The sequence below is a fragment of the Gobio gobio genome (genome assembly GCF_949357685.1).
Source record: "Gobio gobio genome assembly, chromosome: 24".
Lineage (NCBI taxonomy): Eukaryota > Metazoa > Chordata > Actinopteri > Cypriniformes > Gobionidae > Gobio > Gobio gobio.
The window spans coordinates 29059358-29075955 of NC_137120.1; positions in this window are offsets into that span (position 1 = coordinate 29059358).

Here is a 16598-nt window from a genome sequence, read left to right on the forward strand (position 1 = left end):
ACTTTAGCTTATTCACCATATCCCCAGAGTTAGATAAGTCCATACTCATTTCCGTGCGTGCGATAACTCTGTCTGACGCACAGCACCCACCACTAGCTCAGCTTAGCACAAAGACTGGAGGTAAACGGCTCCAGCTAGCCTACTGCTCAATAAGTGACACAATAATGCCAACATTTTCCTATTTACATGTTGTGATGTGTATAGTTACATCGTGTACTAAGACTGACAGAAAATGAAAAGTTGCGATTTTCTAGACCGATATGGCTAGGAACTATTCTCTCATTCCTGTGTAATAATCAAGGAATTTGCTTCCGTACCATGGGTGCAGCAGTCAGCAGACGCAATTATATTATGCAGTGCCTGAAAATAGGCTAACATAACCAACGTGACAACCTGCTTGCGTGCTGGGGACTATTTTCAGTCGCTGCATAATATAATTGCGCCTGCTGCATCCATGGTAATAATCAAAGTTCCTTGATTCATCACAACATCACAACTTGTAAATAGGAAAATGTTGTCGTTATTTTGTCACTTATTGAGCAGTAGGCTAGCTGGAGCCATATACCTCCAGTCTTTGTGCTAAGCTAAGCTAGTGGTGGGTGCGTCAGAGTTATAGCACGCACAGAGATGAGAATGGTCTTATCTAACTCTGGGTGATACGGTGAACAAGCTAAAGTCCCAAAAAGTCTGTTTGTTCCTTTAAGCACAATTTATTTGTATGTACTTTAGTATAACTAAATGCATTTGTGACACTATAAATTGGTATACTTAAAGTCTGTTAAATTGGAACAACATTTCACAAAAAATTTTAATAAATGCATTTTAATTGTACAAAAGCAGTGCTAAAGTTCAACTAAAGTTGTATTAAATATACTTGTTTGTGCTAAAGTGGAACTATTCCAAGTATACTTAAGTACAATTTAAATATACTCTTAAATGCAGAATTCACTCAGCATAAACTTCAAATGTACATTACAATTGCAATTAAATTACACTGTGAGAGTGTTGAACATAGGCTACATTAATATTATACTAATAACAAACACTGCAATGGCATTCCGAGTAAACTTTAAGTGTGCTAATGGCATCATTAGTGCGCTTCAAAATAGGCTACAATAGAGTAATCTTATAAATAATGGCACAGCTTATGAATTTGCCTTAGTCACCTTGCAGTATACAATTAACTTGCTTATCCGGTGAACATCAGTGAGACAATGGCAGCAGATACAGTATATATATATATTAATTGTAGGAAACAGTACAGACTGGAATCGAACCCGGGTCGCTGCCACACAAGTGCACTCGCTTTACCATTTACACCACCACGCAGATATGAAAACAGAAAACAGATTTTTGACAATTAACTTTGAGCTGTTGAAGAAATAAAGCCAGCAGACACAACATTAAATATCAACACATAAACAGCATTTATTTATAAATATAATGATCACATAAACAGCCTTTATTTAAAATATAACGATCACATAAACAGCATTTATTTAAAATATAATCTTTTGTAACACTATAAATGTCTTTGTCACTTTTGATCAGTTTAACCCCTTTAATTAAGACTTGTATTCCCATAGTGTAGGCTACATAACGTTACATTTTAACGTTACATTTCAGTAACAGTTAACGGTGCTCTATAGAAAATACATTGCTATACTCTAATACTATTATCCTCCTGAAATTGTATCGCGCCGTAAAATATCTTGCTGCTACAACGACAAAAATTGCATCTAGTGAGCAACTTGCAGATGACAGAGCACTGAAAAATCTTACTATAGTATATATTTATAAAAAAGAAAAATATTTAATCGTAGGCTACTTCAGTAGAGCTGCAATCTTCTCTTCGATGAGTGAAACCTCCTCAGCAGTAGCTCTTTCCATGAATCTCTGAACTTTCTACTTAGGTCATTTTCAAATGCCAGCTGGATCAGATGCGCTGTGTTTGTGCTCAAAAGAGTTCTCACACATAGCAGTCGAGGCCCCAAATGTTAGCGCGTGTTTTAAGGCAGTCAGCACCACTGGCATGGCTTGGAAAACGTGAGTAATTTGAAAGAAGTTTGATCAACGTCACATTAGGCTTGTTTGAGATGAGCAAAATCTGCGCAGAACCGATCAGCGGTGATCAGCGCGAGATGCATTCCGGTTAGAAAAGTGTCCGAGGGCGGTCCGCCTTGCTCTGATGTCATGCTGATGTATGTCAAAAAACTCTCGCGAGCGAAAGGCGGATGTGTCGGATTCTGCAGTTGAGCGCAGTTGCTCTCCACCGACTGCGCTGATCAAAAGCATGATGGGAAATGACTTGCTGACGACACAGCTTAATGCTTATTGGTTTAAACAACCGTGATGTATGGTTCTTTTTTTAAATGTTTGATTTTAAAACTCTTGATATCAAGTTTTTATGTGTGAATATTCCCAAACTCTCTAACAAAGGCAATCTCTCTGTGGGTTATGTGATTGTTATATTTATAATATTGTTATATTTATAATATATATATATATATATATATATATATATATATATATATATATATATATATATATATATATATATATATATAAACATGTATGTAGGCCTAATTAAAGTCAAAATGATTGATAAACACGTCTTTCGAAAGGAAATAAATAACAAAAACTTTGGGAGTCTTGTTCATAATATTTATTTTCATATAAAAGTAACAGAACTTAAATTACATCCAGTTTATCAGCAACAAAGCGCACGAGTGTGAATCCCGCGATATCCGCCTTTGATCTCGCAGGTGTCGGATCCAATACGAGAAGAGAGAACTGTCCGGCTTGCCTGCACTTTTTTCACTCCTCCCCTCACTGCAGCCGCCTAGTCTCGGCTGAACTGCAGGCGAGGCGAGGCGCATCTCAAACAAGCCTATTCTCATCCTGGCCTGTGCACAGCGTTTGCCAAGACTGACGTGCAACGGTGAACTGAGACTCCACCATTTCGGTTTTCTTTAAATCCAATAGTAGTTGCACGTTTCCCGCATTCAAAAAGTTCTCACTTCCAGGATCCAGTGCATCCAAAGCTGTCATATACTTGCTATTACGTTCGTTGAAACGCACGGACATTTCTCCGAGAATAATGCTAATGTGGCATGATGAGCTGGAAGCCCATTTGCCCGCATAGGCATAATTGCAGTGACGTCATGGAGTTGCGCCCGTATTTAGGTTGGAGCGCACCTGTGGTGGGTTCTCGTCTGTTTGTTCACGTGCCTGGCATGGCGCTGCGGTTTTGTGTGTTGCTGCGACCGTTTGAGGTGAGTGGATTGATTGTAGTCGGAGTGCGATCTCCAGCGTGTATGTAGTAACTAAATTGTTTGTTTATTTAGTGAGCAACGGTTTGCTGCTGTAACAGAGTTCCCATCAGACGTTGGTTTGGATTTTCCCGTTTGTTATCAGCTGGCTGCTGTGCGGGTGTCTGTCTTTCAGTCCGTGATGTATGAATGATTATCGCGAACTATTAAAAGGATGTTTCTTTACTCTCTCTTGGTGTACCTAATCCCGCAGCGACGTGAGTATTTAAATTTTCCCCTGTTAAAAGAAAAAGAAACATCAATTGTCTTTTAATTATTTGTATGAATTTCAGGAGGATCGCATTGAGTGCAGAGATGTCACCGCAGTTTTGTCATAGGTCATTTTGATGCTGCTGCTTGAGTTATTATATTCACAGACTTATCACTTTATACGGTCTGAGTTCTTCCTTGTTTATTTGGGATTAATTTGTTTATTTGTATTTTTTTTTTACATAATTTTGCTTTGTGTTTTTGACTGTGGTTATGAATCATTTGTTAAAATCCTGATTTATTTGATTTAACTGTTGATTTGTGAATTGTTTATAACCATGCATATGTTTTTTCAATTTTGATATAGCTTTCCTTGACTGAAGTCAATTGTCTTGATTTATTGTATGTGCATAACAAACATTTGTTTTCTTGATTTTGGGATCAATGACTATTTTGTTAAATTCGGTTTATTATATTTTTATTGGTAATTGCTTTCTTCATAGAACTGGGCCAGTAAGGGTATTACGACCAAAGGCCGGTTGTAAACTAATAATTGACATCCACTTGTCTGTTTATATAATTAATGTCTTTTTCTTTTGTGTGTGTGTGGAGAGTTGTGAGTGTTTATTTTTAGGAGCTGCGGCTGCCTTGCGTAGGCAATTGACTCCTCCTTCCTTGCTTTTGGTGGTGTTTACACCGTGTGCCGTGACTGATCATTTTCACTGGGGCCCGTGTGATGTGAGCGTGCAGTGCGTGTGGAAGGAGCGTGTCTGTCTTTTGCCGGCTACTCCTTGAACGAGGCCGCAGCTTCTGTCCTTTTAACACTGCAATTGAGTGATTGTGCATCAGATTTTATTTTGGATGAATCATAATAAATTTTTGTACTTTTGTATCAAATACCTGTGTCTCCATTCTCCTTGTCTGTAGTAGGGAACCTGTGCACTGGTCATATTCTCTGGGTGAAATTCCCTGGGTGGCGTAGTCGAATATCCTAATTTGAACCCCTTTTCCTCTGTCTGCTTGTGGACGCCACACTAAATGTTCACTTCACGCTGACCAACACTTTCATTCACAATGTAGTCTTGCAGAGACTTGCTGGCCTGTCGCTGTCATTTTGTAGGGGCAGAAACCGCATCATCTGCACCTATAATTTCAGCCCACAGTCTTGCAAACTCTGCATCTGATCGTAGACTTTCAATGAAAGAAGCGCTGCGAATGAGCTGAATTGCCGTCATTATATCCATTTGTTCAGCTTGCAGCATCCTATTCGGTGGATCCATCAGGCCCAAAACTTTGTACATCACACAGTCAAAAAATTTGAAAGTCAGTTTTGTGATGGCCTTGTGAAGTCCAACAGCTTAAATTTTTACAACAGCACCTTTTCTTGTGGTTGCAATTTCATTCAGAAAATCCACAAGCGTGTCGTGCGATTTCAACACCATGGATACAGTCTCAAGGTCCGGTCTATCGTTGATCCAGCAGCCTTTTAAGCTTCTCTCCCTTATACTGTGCTGCTACAGTGGGCTTTCTCCGAAATTGTAAAGGGCATTGCAAATGGCAAAAAAATCTCCAACAGCGCTCTGAAACTGCATGCACTATAACCAAATGCAATTGATTAAAACAATGAATGTAGGGCACTTCTCCGTTTCATTTGTTTTGAATATGTTTCTGCATGCCTCCTTACCTTCCAGACATAACGCTGGCCCCGTCATAACATTGACTTTGTATTTTATTTGTATTGAGACCAACATTTGACAGCTCTTCAAGCACAACGTTAGTGACAGGGCATCACACTTGTCTGTTGTCAATATTGACAACAACCCCTATTTCACTGTGCAGTTCTGGTCAACGTATCGAAGAACAACAGCGAAATTCTCATTGTCCATCAGGTCCTTGATTCCATCCACTTTAATTGTAAACCATGACTCCCAATATCTTTAACAATGTGCTCTGTCACGATTGTACTCATCATTTCAAGTAAATCATTTTGAACATCGTGTGATGTGTACGTTGCATTTTTTTGGAATTGTACTGAAGGCCTGCGATAGCTCTGTTTTTCCTCAGCGTGTAATCAAAAAGAGACAGGAAGAGTCCACTGCCCGCGTGATTTCTGTCATCAACTGAATCAGTGGTACCCCTCAATGGCAGTTAGTTTGAGACCAGGAATTCAATAATGTCTATAATTGCAGACACATAAAGGCATTTTCGAGAAAGCTGATCTGAATTAACGATGGTTGAAATCTATTTTCCTTTGGAACATCGCAATTGCTGCTCTTTCCAAAGAGCCATGCATGCCAGATGCTCTTTACAGTTAGCATGTCTGTAAAATCCTTTCGCTTTATTTGTTGCATGCTTCCAGTCACTCCCGCCAAATTTCCGACTGGGAAAACAAAATGCAGAATCTGCTTGCTCCGAATATTCTAGCCATTCCTTATCATTGTACCAATTTTGCGAAAATGACAGCTGACAGTAATTTTTATGTTGCTGTTTCTTTGGAAACTGCTTGAGACGAACCTGGACTGGCTTGTCTTTACCGAGGTCCTCTGGTACACTGGACAGTGACGGTGAGTCTTTGCTTTTGGCGGGCTGAGTGACTGCCAGTGGTGTAAGCGGGCCTGCATTGTCAGTGTCCACACTGCTTATTCGGAGCTCAGATGAGCCAGAGGCTCTTTTTAATCCATTTTCGAATGTCCATGGTGAAACGAGATTAATGATTGAATGTCCGTACTCCGTAGCTTTGATCGTGTACTTTCCGGTGCACAAGAAATTTAATGTAATGTTAGGGTGGGGGTGGGGGTGTGGGAGCACGCTTAAAGGATTAGTTCACTTTTAAGTAAACTTTTGCTGATAATTTACTCACCCCCATGTCATCCAAGATATCCATGTCTTTCTTTCTTAAGTCGAAAAGAAATTAAGGTTTTTGATGAAAACATTACAGGATTTTTCTCCATATAATGGACTTCAATGGGCGCCAAACGGTTCAAGGTCCAAATGACAGTTTCAGTGCAGCTTCAAAGGGCTTTAAACGATACCAGACGATGAATAAGGGTCTTATCTAGCAAAGCAATCAGTTTCTGTGAGAAACCAAGCAGTATTTATGCTATTATTTATTATTTTTATTATTTTACGAGCGTGATCATAGATTTATACGTAGATGCCTCATTAGCGCCTGCACGGATCAGTAGAATGAGGCATCTACGATCTATATATCTATGACCACGCTCATATTTTGACCTCACTTAGCGGAAGTTATGGCGGAGCTCAGAGATGATCACGTTCATCTGATAAGAGTAAAATAAGTAAAATAATAGCATAAATACTGCTCGGTTTCTCGCAGAAACTGATTGTTTCGCTAGATAAGACCCTTATTCATCGTCTGGTATCGTTTAAAGCCCTTTGAAGCTGTACTGAAACTGTCATTTGGACCTTGAACCGTTTGAAGCCCATTGAAGTCCATGGAATGTTTTCATCAAAAACATTAATTTCTTTTTGACTGTAGAAAGAAATACATGGACATCTTGGATGACATGGGGGTGAGTAAATTATCAGCAAAAGTTTATTTAAAAGTGAACTAATCCTTTAATCAAACGACTGGACAAATCAAAATTCGACTTTGCCTAACAGACTTTCCTTAACTAAAATATTGCTATTTAAGCTTAATATTCACTCTAGGAAGAAAAGGCAATTGGCAAATGTTATTTTTAAATAGAATATTTTATCATTAAAATCCCTTTAACATTCATGGTGATCTGAGGGGGCGAGAGAGTCCCAGTGAGGGGGCTTGCATACTCTTCTTCAACACACTCAAATGTATGTACTTTTTCTTCACCAAAAGAGTACATACTTTTAGGTCATAGTATAAGTAGGCGAATTGGGACGCAGCATAGATGTTTCAGTTCATACCTCATATTTCTATTGGTTTGCATAAAAAGAAAGCCTAGAAAATTAAATGTGATCATTTGTTTTGATCCTGATAGCTGTGGAAAGGGTCAAAAAAATGCCACAATTAAAAAAATATTCAAATGTAGCAAAATAATGGATAACTGTTAAATATCTACTTTAAGAATCCTTTGATCAGCTGCACCACTGTTGACTGCATTAAGTACGCTCATGAAGAAATAAATAATCAAACAAAATATTTTAATATAAAACATAATCAAATATAAATCATTTAAATATTAAAATAAGTTTATCAATACAAACCAAGCTGCCATGACTGCCAGCTGGAGTGCCCTTGAGAGGCTCCAGGGGGCACTCCATCACAGACTGTTGTCATTCCATCAAGGACTTCATCTCCCATAATCCTTTGCCCGGACTCATCATCCATGATTGCTTACAGCTATATCTCATTAGCTCATTACCTATAAGCCTGTATAATATCATTCATTGCAAAGTCTTGTTTAGGGGGGACAGATGGTGGTGGAGGGTCGGTGCTTGAAGATTTTTAACTCCAACCGTTGCAGTCTCTCAGTCATATAATGCATGTGAATGGGGTCAAATTCTATGAGAGTAAAAAAAAACATGCACAGACAACTTCAAATTAAACCCTGCGGCTCGTGACGACACATTGATGTCTTAAGGCCCGAAACTAATGGTTTGTGAGAAACCGAATAGTATTTATATAATTTTTTACCTCAAATACAACACTATGTCCACCAGTCTTGAACGCTCCATCACTTCCGGTGAGTGACGTCAAATGTACACGATATGGCGTATCTCGGAAGTGGAAGTGGAAGTGATCTCTCACGCGCTTATCTCTATGCCATATCGTGTACATTGACCTCCCTTACTGGAAGTGATGAACGTTCAAGGCTGTTGGACATAGTGTTCTATTTGAGGTAAAAAATTATATAAGTACTGTTTGGTTTCTCACACAAAACGATTTGTTCCATGTCTCAAGACATCAATGTATCATCACGAGCCGCAGGGTTTAATTTGGAGTTGTCTGTGCATGTTTTTTTTTAACTCTCATAGAATTTGACCCCATTGACATGCATTATACGACTGGCACACTGCAACAGTTGGAGTTAAAAATCTTAATTTGTGTTCTACTGAAGAAACAAAGTCACCTACATCTTGGATGCCCTCGGGGTAAGCAGATAAATGTCAAATTTTCATTTTTGGGTGAACTATCCCTGGGAGATGGGAGGCATTAGAAGGGATTTTTCTTTACCTGTGCTTAAAAAATCATGGTATGGAAACAATAACTAATGAAGAGAAATCAGAAATGTTTTCAAAAGCCTTTGTTAAAGTGCATAGTTCTCAGAACCTATCTAAAGAGGAGGTATCATGGAGAGAAAAAATAATTGGGGAAAATAAAGAGTTTGCAAATATTGAAAATATAGTTGAAAATATATTCGGAGTAAAGGAGATAAGTGAGAGTCCACTTGATGCAAAGATCACATTGTTTGAACTTAAAAGAGCTATAATAAGTGTCAAAAATACCTCACCAGGGAAAGATGAAATATGCTATAAAATTTTGAGATTGAACAACTGCCTGTTGTATCAAAAATGTGATTTTAATACTTTATAACAAAATATGGGAACAAGGGAGGATACCTATTGGTTGGAAGCAATAATAGTTCCTGTAGGAAAGCCTGGTAAGGATTAAACAGAAGTGAAAAATGATAGACCAATAGCTTTGACGTCTAATCTTTGTAAAATCATGGAGAAATTCATAATTAAAAGGTTAGTAGCCTACATGTGTTAGAAAAAGGAGGACTTTTCTCCCCTTATCAGTGCGGTTTTCGTAAGGGACGAACAACTATGGATCCTAAAATTAGTTTGGAGAATGAAATACGAAAAGCACAAGTAAATAAAGAATATGTCTTCGCAACATTCTTTGACATAGAAAAGGCATATGATATGTTATGGAAGGAAGGACTTTTAATTAAATTGAATAAAATGGGAATAGGTGGTAAGATGTTCAATTGGATTAGAGATTTTTTAAAGGTCCCATGGCATGGCATTTTTCTATTATTTTATAGTGTTTCCTGAGGTGTACTTATATTATTAGTATGATTTTTACATCATAAAATGTCATAATTTAGAAATAAAAGGCATTTTTTCTATACTGCTGTTTGCCCTGTGGCTGAATGCCCTGCTTCAAGAGGCGTGTCTGCTGTGAGACTTCAGTAAAAACGCCCACTGTTGTGATTGGCTGACATCTTTGCATTTTAAATGAGCGGAGGGGGCGTGGTTTAACGAGGCACGAGCAGGCACCATAGTTGCCAAGTCCGCGTATAACACGCGACTTTGGGCTTCTTTTTTTGGCATGTCGCGTTAAAAAATCACGAGTCGCGGGTTGCGGTTTTTTGGGCTTATTTTAAAAAGAGTGGTTGCTTGTTAGGAAAATATAATAAGCAACTTCGTTTCTTTACATTTATGGTCGCTGTTTTGTCCAAAACATTGACTGACACTGTCTTCTCTCAGCTAATAGCCATTCAGTGCAACGATACAAGTGCTGTAGTAATCCGTCCTCATATATCCCGCCTCCTTCTCCCCCTCACTGAAGAAAAATCGTGTTCCACGTGCAGGTATATGTGACGTTATAAATGCACGTAATGATAGTTAGTAGACTTAAATTTATGTATACATTTTTACAAACAATGCCACCAGCAGAGATGTACAGAGATGGAGAGGGAACAGGGAAGAGAGGCACCTAATTTAATAATGTATTTTAAATTACAGGCTATTATAAAAAAAAAAGTATACTAATAATAACAGTAGGTATGGTTCGAATGTATTTTATTATAAATATGAGGCTATACTGCAGCGCTCCCTTAGTGCTTGCCTGTGTCCCAATGTGCATACTATCTATCCTATGTGACAGTCATTTTCAATACTATTTAGGGCAGATAGTATATGCACATTGAGATGTAGGGCTTATCTTTTTCAAGGTTTGCAGTGTGTGTGTTCACTACTCACTGCCCCTAATATGTGTGCACTAACTCCGACTATGGGTTACCATAATTGGCCTTCATGTCACTTTTTCTTTTCTCCAAACCTCTTCTGTTCACAGCTGATCGGAGGATATTGCGTGTCCTTTATTGCAATTTGATGATTTTTGTAAAATCACATCTGTTTTTGCTTTTCAAACTCAGAGAGGTGTCAGTTTAATATGTTGCAGGCTCATTTATTGATCATTTTTTTTTAAATTATAAATAATATTGATGATAATAAATAATATAATAATATTGGGCTTGTTTTGGGCTTGTTTTTGAAGCTGCGGTTGCTTATTTGTCTTGCGAGAGTTGGCAACACTGGCAGGCACGAGTCTGCCAGAGAAACGGATGGACCTGTGTTCACTTCTCATCAGTTCTCTCAGCATGTCTCAGTTCAGGGTGAACTGTTGTAGTTACTAGCATATACTTCAGGTTATTAGTTTATTTCTAGTCGGAGGGACTGTCACTCATGTCAGAAAGTTAGTAACTTTAGTAAATTATGGATCAGCGCTGACTCGAGACGCGAACCGTTCAGAACGATTCAGTCCGATTTGGTGAACTGGTTCGGTTCACTAAAAAGAACCGATTCAAAAGAATGATTCGTTCGCGAACCGGACATCACGGAGACGAAGCGATTGCTAACAAAGTTATTTATAGTAACTACTGAGTTATGAGAGCGCTGTCAGTCAGCGCGAGTTTATTGTGTTTGTATCTGAGAGTTCTGAATAAACACGAGTCCCAGTCACACCGAGTCCTCTTCATCATTATTCTACCAACTTTGTAACACATGCAATGTATCATTACAGCGAGATGAACGAGTTAGTAAGTGTTGAATATAGCATTATTTCTAGATATGTTCCAAACATATGAATAGCGTCATTGACGCGCATTGAGTAACTTACACAGCGCAAACAAAGACACAACAGCTGTAATCGAATGTAATCCAGTTTATTGTGGGGAAAGCTGGCTAGCCTAGCCCAGATACCCTCACGCTTACCCTCCTTCTGCTTAATCTCACGCCGCGTTTGGTGCCTCCGCTGTGGGCCAGATGCAGTACTGGGGGTCGGGGATGTTGGAGGCCGAGCTTCGGCGTGTGTGAAGTTTATCTCTAAAGATGTGACTGCTGATGTTAAACAGAAAAGACTGTATGCACATTTAAGAACAGATAGACGCGACGAGGACGTACAAAAACACTGACTCTCAAGATAGAAAACACGAAAACACCGTTCTGTCGGGAGAGAGAGAAGCCGCTGCGTGTCCACAAATAATAAATAATTAGCTACACATCAGAAATCACTGATCACAGATCAGAAGGAACTGAAGAAAGACTTCTGTTTTCATTTGTACATCCAAACACTGAGAAACTGCCAGTGTTCACTCGTTCACAAGTAACGTTAATGATCTCTCGAGTGTTTGCATGGGCGTGCCAGATTCTCTGGGCGGGGGAAAGGGAGGAAACCGTGCCTGCTTGGACGTCAAACCAGGAGCCTTCAGGATTGGCTAGTCGGGCCTGTCATTTTCTCAAAGGCAGAGAGAGACAGCCAGAACTCGGTTTTACCCCGATCAACATTTCTATCCACTTGGGGACAATATTCAGGCTAGGGGAACTCATATTAATGTTGAAATACCTCATAAAATGAAAATTTCATGCCATGGGACCTTTAAGAGAAAGGACTATTGAAGTTAGGATAGGAGTGGAATCATCAAACATTTATTCAATAGAAAATACTCCACAGGGGAGTGTATGTAGCCCAATATTATTTAATATTATGATTGATGTGTTTTTTTCTGGAGTTGAACAGAGAATAAGTAAAGCATTATATGCAGATGATGGGGCATTGTGGGTGAGGGGTCGTTACATTGGTGTACTGGAGACAGGGATGCAGAAAGCAATAGATCAAGTTGAAAAGTGGTCATATGAATGGGGCTTTCGTTTAAAAGACTCAATATATATGTTTCTCTAAAAAAACATGTCAATCTTAGACTAGATATTAAACTGTATGGACAGTCACTCAAGCAAGAGAAGGTAATAAGATATTTATGAATATGGTTTACTTTTAAAGTCCATGTTCAAAAAAATTATAGATAAATGTGAGAGGTATAAAGATACTAAAGTGTTTATCAGGATATAGTTGGGGTGCGTCAGGTTCATCTATGAAAAGAGTATATATTGCCTTAATTCGATCCATTTTTGATTATGGGTGCATAGCGTATAATTCTGCCGCCAAAACCACACTCACTGGTTTGGATAGGGTGCAGGCTAAGGCTCTACGTCTGTGTTGTGGAGCTTTCAGAACATCACCTGTTGCCTCTTTACAAGTAGAAGTAGGAGAGATGCCATTAAAGATCAGGCGGCTCAAATTAACAATGGCATACTGGACAAATCTGCAGGCGCATGAAATGACACACCCTACAAAAAAAGGTACTTTAAGAGTGTTGAGATATGGCCATACTAATATTTGTAGCTTTGGATGGATTGGGGGGAAAGAGGCAAAAGATATGAGAATAGACACTATGGCACATTGCAGAACAATAAGTAAGACTGCTATCCCACCATGGTTATTCTGTTTTCCGATAATAAATATGGAAACAAAAGAAATTGTAAAATATAGAGGCATATATCAAAGTATCCAACAGTATATAGAAATTAGGTATGATGACTCAATACAAATATACACAAATGCACCCAAAGATCCAATAACCGGCAAAACAGGTGCAGCTGTATTCATCCCAAAATATAATGTTAACATCCAAAAAAGAACATCAGACCACCTCTCAGTTTTTTCAGTTGAAATAATGGCCATTATTTTAGCACTGCAATGGGTAGAGGAAGTTAAACCACATAAGGTAGTCATCTGCTCAGATTCCATGTCTTCTTTATCAAATATTCAGACTGGAAAATCTATATGTAGACAAGATCTTTTGAATTAAATAAATCAATTGATTTTTAGATTAAATCAACCAAAAATGTATGTACAGTTTATTTGGGTTCCGGCACATGTGGGTATTGATGGAAATGAGAAGGTTGATACGTTGGCAAAAGAAGACCTGAAGGCAGAGCATATAAACATACAAGTTCCACTTAGCAAATCGGAGATTAAAGTTATCATTAAAGATTTTATTAATAAAATGTGGCAGGATATATGGGATCAGGAGGAGAAAGGAAGACATTTATACAACATTCAGAAAGAAGTGATATAGTTAAAAAGCACAGTAATCTGGGACGGCAGGAGGAAACTATGATTACAATGTTGAGAATAGGGCACAAGATTAAATAGCTGCTTAAATTGAATAGGAAAACATCAGACTGGATTATGCATTCATTGTGGAGAAGTGAAAATGTAAAACATGTACTCTTGACATGTAAAAAGTATTCTGAAAAAGGAAAGAACTAGAGAGTGAAAATGAATTGAATTATTAAAAATATATTGAGTATGCCTGGCTCAGAATCTATAATTAAGGATGTTATGATATTTCTGAAAGAAACTCAGCTTGCAAATAGGATTTATTTATTTATTTATTTTGAGTTCATACCTCAGTCCAGAAGATGGTGGTAATGCACCTCGTTTGCAAACTGCCAATAAAAAGCACTAAAGGAGAAGATAGAGACCTACAACCAATCAGAGCAATGGAGCGACGCATAACGTTAGTTGTCAAATACACAACTGCACTGTGTTGCCAAGTCCGCGGGTTGAAGCAACCCCAATTATGTGATATACAGACCCAGGAATGCAAATGTTATCTTTTATCAAATCTTTTAGCAGGCAGCCCTGCCAAAATAACACATATTTTACCCCCCCCCCAAATGCCATTTTTTTCCCGGAGAACCCCCCCCGGAAAACTATTGGGCTTGTTTTTGGCTAGTTTTGAGTAGCAATTGGGCGGGTTTTGTTGTAAAAACTTAGCAACCCTGTATGCATGCTGGAAGAAGTAAGATGAGTGTAAACGATCTTTGCCGGTGTTGTAAAAAAAGAATTTAAGGATACAAAGAGTACTTACCAACACAATCATCATTTCTGAGAGAAATAGTAAAGGTGAATGCATATAAGAACAAGTTCTCCATTTAGGATTAGAACAAATTCAACCCAAGCGCTCTTTGGTGACGTTGATGATTAAATTACTGTTTATCATCTGTCCATCATCGTCTAAAGCCCGCCCTGACAATTTCATTGGTCTTAATTAAGACATAATTACTCCTCTACGGATCAAGTCCAGACCGAACTACCCGAGCTCCAATGTTGTGGGCGGGGCTAAGTTCGGCTGGCATCTAGGCTATATCAATGCATATTGAAACAATAAAGTTGGCTGCATTAGTGCATTTAGCTGATTATTGCCTTTCCTTCATTTAGGTTAATTGTGTTTGTGTGGTCAACTTCATGGATCTTTTATGTCGGATTCAATAATTTGACCAATAAGTAGCCTAGATATCTGATAAAATTCCTGAAAGTTTTGCACATACAGCACACATTGCAGACATGCATAAACGCGGATTCGTTATATGTCTAAAGTAGCCTATAGAGAGAATAAACCAGTCATATAAACTTTTATAAATTTCACTTAACAACTTAAAATATAATCTGTATGCACAATAAACTACAGAAAATGTATTTAAATCTCTCAACAGAAAGGTTTTTGTAGGTTTTAATAAATTGTAATAAAATGTTATTTAAAGGGGCTATATGCGTTTTTCTGAAATTTAAACTCGCGACTGACACCTGTGGCCAAAAAACAGAACTGCTCTCATTTTCTGCTCGCTCTCGCAGCGGTGGTGACGTCACATCCGCAGACAGCGCGGGAAAAGATGACCCGCCAGAAAATAGGAAAAATAGGATACAGGCTTATAGGTGCACCCACTGTGAGCGGACAAGGTGTCAGTATGCTCATCAGGAGATGTTTGAGTCATAAATGGTAAAATAAAAAGGCTATTGTTACGTTTATTTTGGGGGAAAAGTTGCATATAGCCCCTTTAATAACAGTAGTCCTAATAAGCATATATCCAGTACGTGCCTCAGGCTTGCGTCGTCAACTCACTCAGAATCCTTGGTAATCCTCGGCAAACTCAAGGGGGTAATCCAGCACCCGGAAAGCGTACCTTCCACAGGGGCAGCCATTGCTAACCAAGCCATCACCTGCTGTTAGCATCCCATTGACTCCCATTAATTTTGGTGTCACTTTGACAGCGAATAACTTTGCATCTGGGGCGTTTAAAGACTCCATTTGACCATTGTTTATTTCTAAAGAAACAAGACAATGTTTAAAAGGCTCCTTGTAGTTTACACTATCGACCCGTAGAAGCCGTTTTTGTAAAAAAAATTGGCTAACGATTGCGGCATAACCATGCGACTCTCGGCGCACAGCAGATAAATTACCGTATAGACCCAAGGAGAATTTCACAGGCAATCTTTTACTGTCTATGAGGCAATTGGGGGGAAGTGGAGGCATAAAGTCCAATAAAGTTAAGGGAGAAGCATGTGGAGAAGCCCATAGAGAGCCAAAAGCAACGAGACAAAATATTTCAAAAACGTGATTCAAATTTCACTTTGCACAACTACTAGAAGACTTGCCACTGTCAGACAGATTGCTCACGTCACATCTACGTCGTCAAGCTCAGTCTGAGGCTGTGCAGTATGCTCAGCCATCAGGAAGTGAGCGCTTCTACTTGACTTCACTTTTTCTCCGTGAAGTCTATGGGGTCGCTGTGTCCATTTCTTTTACTGTCTATGGGCAAACTTCAAGAGCTAGCTGTACAGGCTCATTCGGTTCTTTTTTTGAGTTGGACATGCTACTTCAGCTTTTACGTCTTGCGTCATCAACCCAGAACTAACGCTCGACTCGGTTCGATTAATGAACCGGCTCAACCGGTTACTTGCTGAGAACAGGCTCAAAAGGAAGATTCGTTCAAGAACCGAACATCACTACTGGCTGCAGGTGTCATGACATTTTTATCCTACCCATCAGATTTTCCTACCATGGCTTACTGTGTATGCGCACATCAATATTTAATATTTATTTTTTTAAATATTAACATCGTTTTAAGGGTAGGTTTAGGGTAGGGGTAGGTATGTATATTAAAGGGTTAGTTCACCCAAAAATGAAAATAATATAATTTATTACTCACCCTCATGCCGTTCCA